The sequence below is a fragment of the Sinocyclocheilus anshuiensis genome, unplaced genomic scaffold (genome assembly GCF_001515605.1).
Source record: "Sinocyclocheilus anshuiensis isolate Anshui unplaced genomic scaffold, SAMN03320099.WGS_v1.1 scaffold2056, whole genome shotgun sequence".
NCBI lineage: Eukaryota > Metazoa > Chordata > Actinopteri > Cypriniformes > Cyprinidae > Sinocyclocheilus > Sinocyclocheilus anshuiensis.
The window spans coordinates 709,556-716,277 of NW_015551026.1; the positions used below are offsets into that span (position 1 = coordinate 709,556).

General features: G+C 34.8%; 1 pseudogene; it reads left to right on the plus strand.

Moving 5' to 3' along the window:
- The window catches only part of LOC107661148 (disrupted in renal carcinoma protein 2 homolog), a 44,865-nt pseudogene that overhangs the window by 6,482 nt on the left and 31,661 nt on the right, over window positions 1-6,722 (plus strand).

The following is a 6,722-nucleotide window of genomic DNA, read 5'->3' on the forward strand; positions in this document are numbered from 1 at the left end:
CTGCCTGACGCACACCTAAAATTCGAATGCAACGTTTTTGCATTCGAATGTGGATTTTTATTTTAAATTCGACGAATATTCGAAATTCGAATTTTTTTTTGACAGCCCTAACTCTCCTAACGTCAGACATCTTTCTAGTGATGTATGCAGGATTTCTCCAGTAATTTCAGCTTCCATCCAGTCAACAAACGATGGATAGAACCAAGTCCTGCACTACTTTAAAACATTTTTTTATATAATCCAGTTCACTCGGATGTACGTCACAATACAGAAAAATAACTTCTGTTGCTTTGTGACTTTAATGGTACTGTAGAAAAAAATTATGCTGTAGTATTTGATGCTGTGCAGACAGTGTTGCCATCGGTCTCTTCCTAAAACATTTTCTTTAGGTTGCTGGCACACTTTATTGGTCATTTGAATATTTTTGTACTGTTTGAGGTCTAAATTTGCACATCCAAAGAAATATTGTTTTGACAAGCTGCGTTTGATGACTTGAATGGCAAATATTTGATTGTATAGTTATGGCTTTCGTGATCTAGTTCTATTTGTGTGATTAGATGTACTTGTCGGCCTCTATATAAAGAGCAGGTTGGACAGTATATTAATAATACAATTTTATGATAAATGAAGTCGAACACTTATTTTCAGAATATTTATGCTGACTTAAAATTCACTGCAACTTATGATAAGAGAAAGTGTGTTATTCATTGGCAAAGTTACATGGTACTTGTACCGCTTTAAAGATGTGACCTTTTCATTTGCTTAAATACATAATGCTGGAACAATTTAACTGACTGTGGTCTGTTTGCTTTAGATTAGGATTCTTTTACCTGAAAAATTGAATGTTCCTGTCCTTCTGTGCTTTGTGTCCTCTTTCCATTTTCTCTCGCTCCTTATCTCTTTAAGCTGTTTCATTCACACATGGCTAACAACCGCACATATAGAAATAACTATAACAAATTTCTCATTGCAGTTGTGAGAAAAGGAAACAAACCTTTTCTATTATTACTATTTTTGACAAAGAGCTAACTACACCTACGATGGACATCAAGGTTGTCTAAATGAAGTTGCACATAGATTTAATTAGAATGGCTATTTTTTTTATGTTAGTGAAGTCAGTTGACAATATAAAACTAATATAAGACATCAGAGCGTAAATCATGAGCGTAAATCATATTTTATTATTGAGGCATGAAGAAAATTGTTGGTTCATTCAGAGAACGTGGGTCTGATTGTCAACTTCTGTAAGTACCATATAATTCATGCAGATTTGCATACTTACCTGTATCTATATGGTTATTTCCATCTGCATTAAAACATTATTGTACATCACCACAATTAACACATTTTATAGCTTTTTTTTCACTTAGCATTTAAGAGCTAAAACATTGCAGTTTTTCAAACAGTGCATTAATTTTACTTTCCCCCTCTGTTTTAGATTTATTTATTTATTTTTGCTATTTGCTTATTAGATACTTGAATGAAACAAGGCTACATAGCTTAGTTTCACAGCTCCCACAATCCTAGAGCACACAGTGACACATTGACCTTCTCAGTTATATAATCTAAAATTGTGCATTTGCTTGATATATAACAGGAAAAGCTTTTTAGGACTGTTGAGAGACAGCAGAGGTTATGTTGATAGTTTTATATATTTATATATTACACCACAAGCACATTTAAACACAAAGATACATTGCAAGCAACTATTGTCTGCAGTGACTGTTAATGTAATGGCTGATTTGAACACGGGGGCACTTAATGTGTCGAGTCTGTTGATTCATACGAAGTGACTCAACTCTATGTTGTGTGTTTTATATTTTAGAAGCCCAGTACAGCTTATGATGTATTGTTTAAATACATTTACACCACCAGCAGACTTTATGCAATCAACTGTCTTCTTTCTATGTAAAGATATCACATGTAAGGTTTTATAGAAATGAGCGGGTGCTAGAAGGTTCGTTAGTTACTGGTGGATCGCTTAGGACTTATTCACAGACCCCATGACTCACATAGAGTTTCACACTGCCTAAGTCATGAGATGCATGTGTTGCAACTATAACAGGTTTATGGAGAGCTACTGAAAGCCTTTTGGTTAAGCTTAGGTCGTAGAGGAAGTAGGAGACCTGGTGACTTCAGCTGTGAATTGAGCTACCACTAGGTGTCAGCACTTGCATTAATAATGTGTAAAAGTTTTTCATTGAAAAGGTAATGACCATTTTGCATATCATGTGATCCAGCATGTGACTGATGGTAATCATTGATATGCCACACTAGAAAGAGTCATTCTGATCTGAATATGCCATTTTGTTTAAGAGTTCACAGTGTAAGGCTAAATTGGACACCATCAGACATCAGTTAGCTCAGTTTGGATGACTTATCATGGAAGCGTTTTTTGATAGAAGAAAAGTTTTTTACGTTGTTAACTGAAAAGTGATGTAGTTGTTTAATATTTCAAAGTATTATTAAAATATGTATTATTTTTTATAATAAATAAATAATGTTTATATAAAATTATATTATTTTTGTATTGTATTTTCTATTTGTATTATTTAAAAAAAATTATATCATTTAAATAAATTATTATATTGTAATTTTCTACTATTTTGTATTTATTTATTTAGTTTATTCTATGTAACAAAGTAATTTTGAATAATATTACAGCTCTTTTCTAGCCGTTTATAACGAGTCAGTTTGGTTTGTTCCTCACACAATAAGTTACCTTACAGCTTCAGAAGACTTGTATATAATATAATGCATGATACATGGACTAGTTTTATGATTTTTTTTTTTTTGGGTCCGACTTTGATGTAATCACTATATGAATGGTTGTTGAATGTAAAAGAACAGTGTACAAATTCTTCAAAATATATATATATTTTTGTGTTCTGTGGGGGAAAATAACAGCATATGTGTTAAGAGCAACGTAAGAATAGTTAATAATGATGACATAATTTTAATTTTTGGGTGAACTGTAATCTGTAATCACCCCTATTCATGTGTTTTTTCATTCAGATTTTCAGCTATTTTTATTAACCTAAATCTTTATTTAGAAGCTTTGATTTGTCAGAATGACTGAGATTCAATCGTGGCAGAAAGCAGCAGCAATAACTTTTTTTTTTACAATGCCGTTTAATTACAAATGTCAATGGTTAGTCTCAAATCAACAGCGATTGGGGTCAGCAGATTGTGCCGTTGTGTGTTTGTCAATTTTTTGATTGTTTTCTTGGTGGTGAGGAGTCACTTGGTTAGAACCACAGTGTTCCTTGCGAGCCAAACTGAACAGAAGTTTCAGGCATTCTTTTGACTGAATATTATTACTTTTCTCCTCTGTAGCTTAACATAAGGACACAAATATATCATGTCTTCAATGGCTGTGATTTTAACACTGTCAATGTGTTTTAAATTCTCCCAGGTCCCTCTTTTATTCTGGCATTGACGTTTAGTTTTAATTTTGTTGGCAGTACCGTTATTGTTTTGGTCAGTATAAAGCAGTCCATTTATAAAACATGTTACTTAGTCATTTTCATGGAGGTTATTAAATTTGCATTCGAATCCTGTTAACCCAGCAGTTTCATAAGAAAGCAGAGAATCCTCCCTGACATTGTTCGTGCCAGATCAGAATTATCTAAGGCTAAATTACCACTCCACTGCCTTTAAATTTCTCCATTCATGAGACTCATTTCTCCCTTTTCATCTCTTACTTTCAGATTCGAGGTTTAAAAGTAATCAGCCCTATTCACGGATTTCTCCGATTTTTCTTACTTTTATTAGCCTAAATCTTTATTTAGAAGCTTGATGTGGTGTCACAATGACTGAGATTCAATCATGGCAAAAAGTAGCAGCGATAAAATCCATTTTTTGCAATGCTGTTTGGTTACAAATGCCAATGGTTGTTCTCAAATCAACAGCGATTGTGGTCGCAGCAGATTGTACCATTATGCCTTAGTCTTTTTTATTTTTTTTTTTATTATTGTTGTCTTGGCGGTGAGGAGTGAGATAGAGCCTAGGAGTGTTCCTTGCAAGCTAAACTGAACAGAAGTCAGGCAGTCTTTTGACTGAATACTTACTTTAATATGGGCTGAATAGGAAAGCTGACAATTTTGGTTCCTAGTAAATTTATCTTTTGTAAATTTATCTATCATGTTCTTTGCAGCAAATAATTCACAGCAGAAAAAAAATGTGTTTGGTGCAAACCACGTTTTGCTTCATATAATTTTGTTAGTCATTTTGTTTTGTTGGCATAATTTGAGTAGCTTCTACCAAGCGACAGATCTGTTTGCACAAAAATAATGTAGTGTTTGATTGGATACATAGCCTTTGGCGATAAAAAATGTGTGAAACTAATTCTCCTCTACAGGCTAATAAGCTTGGTTATGTTGCTATCCTAACTCTGCATGATTATATGATTAGTTGCATTTTAGCATTGTTTTCAGGATAAACCCACCAGTTAACCATCAGACTTTCCAACCAGTTAGAAAGTCCCACATTTACAAGTTTTTGCACATAATTTATATTGTGAAACAGTTCTAGTCCTGGATGGTGATTGGTCTATACAGTGTTCCAGCCAGTCCAAAGTATGCATGTATTTATAATCTGAAACACACATTTGCTTGCTTTATTATTTTGGAGCACCCATAGAGGCCAAATATTGACCTTCGTTTACACGTCAAGGACTGGATCATAGTGGAAGGGCAGCACGTAATGAATTTGCCTAATAAAATCAAAATTGTGCATATTTTTATGTAGTAGCTGTTCGATAAATGCTATGACTCACTCAAGGCTGTGCTTTATTTTCAATATAGTCATGGCTGAAAGGGCTGAAGGCACTCTGCTGAGCATTGTGCGTATCAGTGAACTTAATTTGATTATAGTCACAATATAGTACAGCCTCTTACACTTTATTGCTCAATTAAAGTAGGCTAACAGATTCAATTCAGACTGGAATTCTTTGACCTTGATATATAGGCAATATCTGTAGTCATTCTTTGTACCAGAATTGTCAATATTGCATTGTTTCCAAGTATAATTGACAAACGTAAAGTCATAATGATGATCAGCTTAAGATGTAGGATTTAGAATCATCTACGATCCAATTATGAGCTACGTGAGGGGTATCACAATGATTGCAATCAATGCAAATGCAGACCGCTTTTTCTTATTAAGGGAAAAAAATCCCACAGTGCATTTTAGCCCATTTCATTAGAAGCAAAAACACCCAGGCTTTAGCATGACTATAGTGTTGCAGGAGCTATGTCCAGTTGAAAAATATGCTGTAGGAATGCATAAACACCTTTCTGCAGAATCAGATGTCAGCATCCTGGAACAAAAGAGAAAGGAATAGTTGAGAGAGCTTTCACACTGTATTTGATTGGGAATTGAGGAGAGCATTGCATGATTCATGACTGAAGCAAAGTTTTTTTTTTTTTTAGACTGTAAGGTTCAAGAACCTATAAAGGGCAGTTTGAATGTTGTGTATGATGTGTACTGGCCAAACCAAATGCACTTGTGAGCTGGTTTTAAATCTAGGGCAAGTATACTATCAATCCTTCACTTAGTACATCTTCAGAGTTTTTATTTTTATTTTTACCATCCCTCGGACACTCTTTGACAAACCACAGTAAAGAACTTCACATCTTCATGAACGCAAGAATAGACCTTAAAACATTTTGTTCAGTTTGTGACAATTGCTAGGATGAAACAAGGAAAGGCTTGACAAAAAGCCTCTTCAGGGCTCCAGTCTGTGACCAAATGGTCACATTTTGTGACCTTGTTTTCTGCCGATGCTACTAAATTTTGTGAGCAGTCTCACTGGTGCGAACACCGTGTTGGCCAACTCATCAGCGCTGCCATTTCTGTTGCATATGGGAAACATCAAACGGCAAACGAAACAAAAGCGTAACGAAACCACGCTAACCGTTTGAGCTGTGCAGCGTGGACCGTTTATCAGCTCGGACCACTGCAAACTGGTCCGAGCTCAGAACAGGTTTACTCGGGAACCCATGTTGATCTTGTGACACTACTGACTACGTTTACGTGGACATCAGTAATCTAATTATTTACCTTATTCTAAATAAGCCAATATTATTATTATGGTGTTTACATGAGTTGCTTTTAGAATATTCCTTTCATGTTCCCGTTTTACATGTTATAGTACATAGTTCAATTAATGGCACATGTCATTACGTCCCCACGTGACACCATCCGACATCCCCTCCGGAATTTCACGTATAAACTAGGGATGCTCCGATCCGCCTTTTTCGCCTCCGATACAGATTCCGATAACTAGGGTTCGGTATTGGCCGATACCGATCCGATACCAGTGAAGTTTTTTTCCCCCATTTAAATAAATGTAGAATTTATATATCTCTGTGTGTGGAACTGATAATCATTCTTTCACAATCTACTAGATACAGACTACTTCATTATAAAGAAAAATAAAATAAACAATAAATATGAAAAAATATAGGCCTATGTATATTTATAATCTATGACAAAAATGTATCATAAACTAGGTTAGTGGATAAGTCGGCAGCAAAAGTTTTTCATTTTTAATTTTATGAAAGCTTCAAGTGCAGATAATTATTTGTATGTGCATACAGACGATGGAGGTGTTGAAGCTCTTTTATTTGCCTTCAAACGGTTGAGCACTGCCGTGTGTGTATCCTGTCGCAAAATGCGGCGAAAAGTCCTACACGATGGTAATAATGTGATTAAGGTGT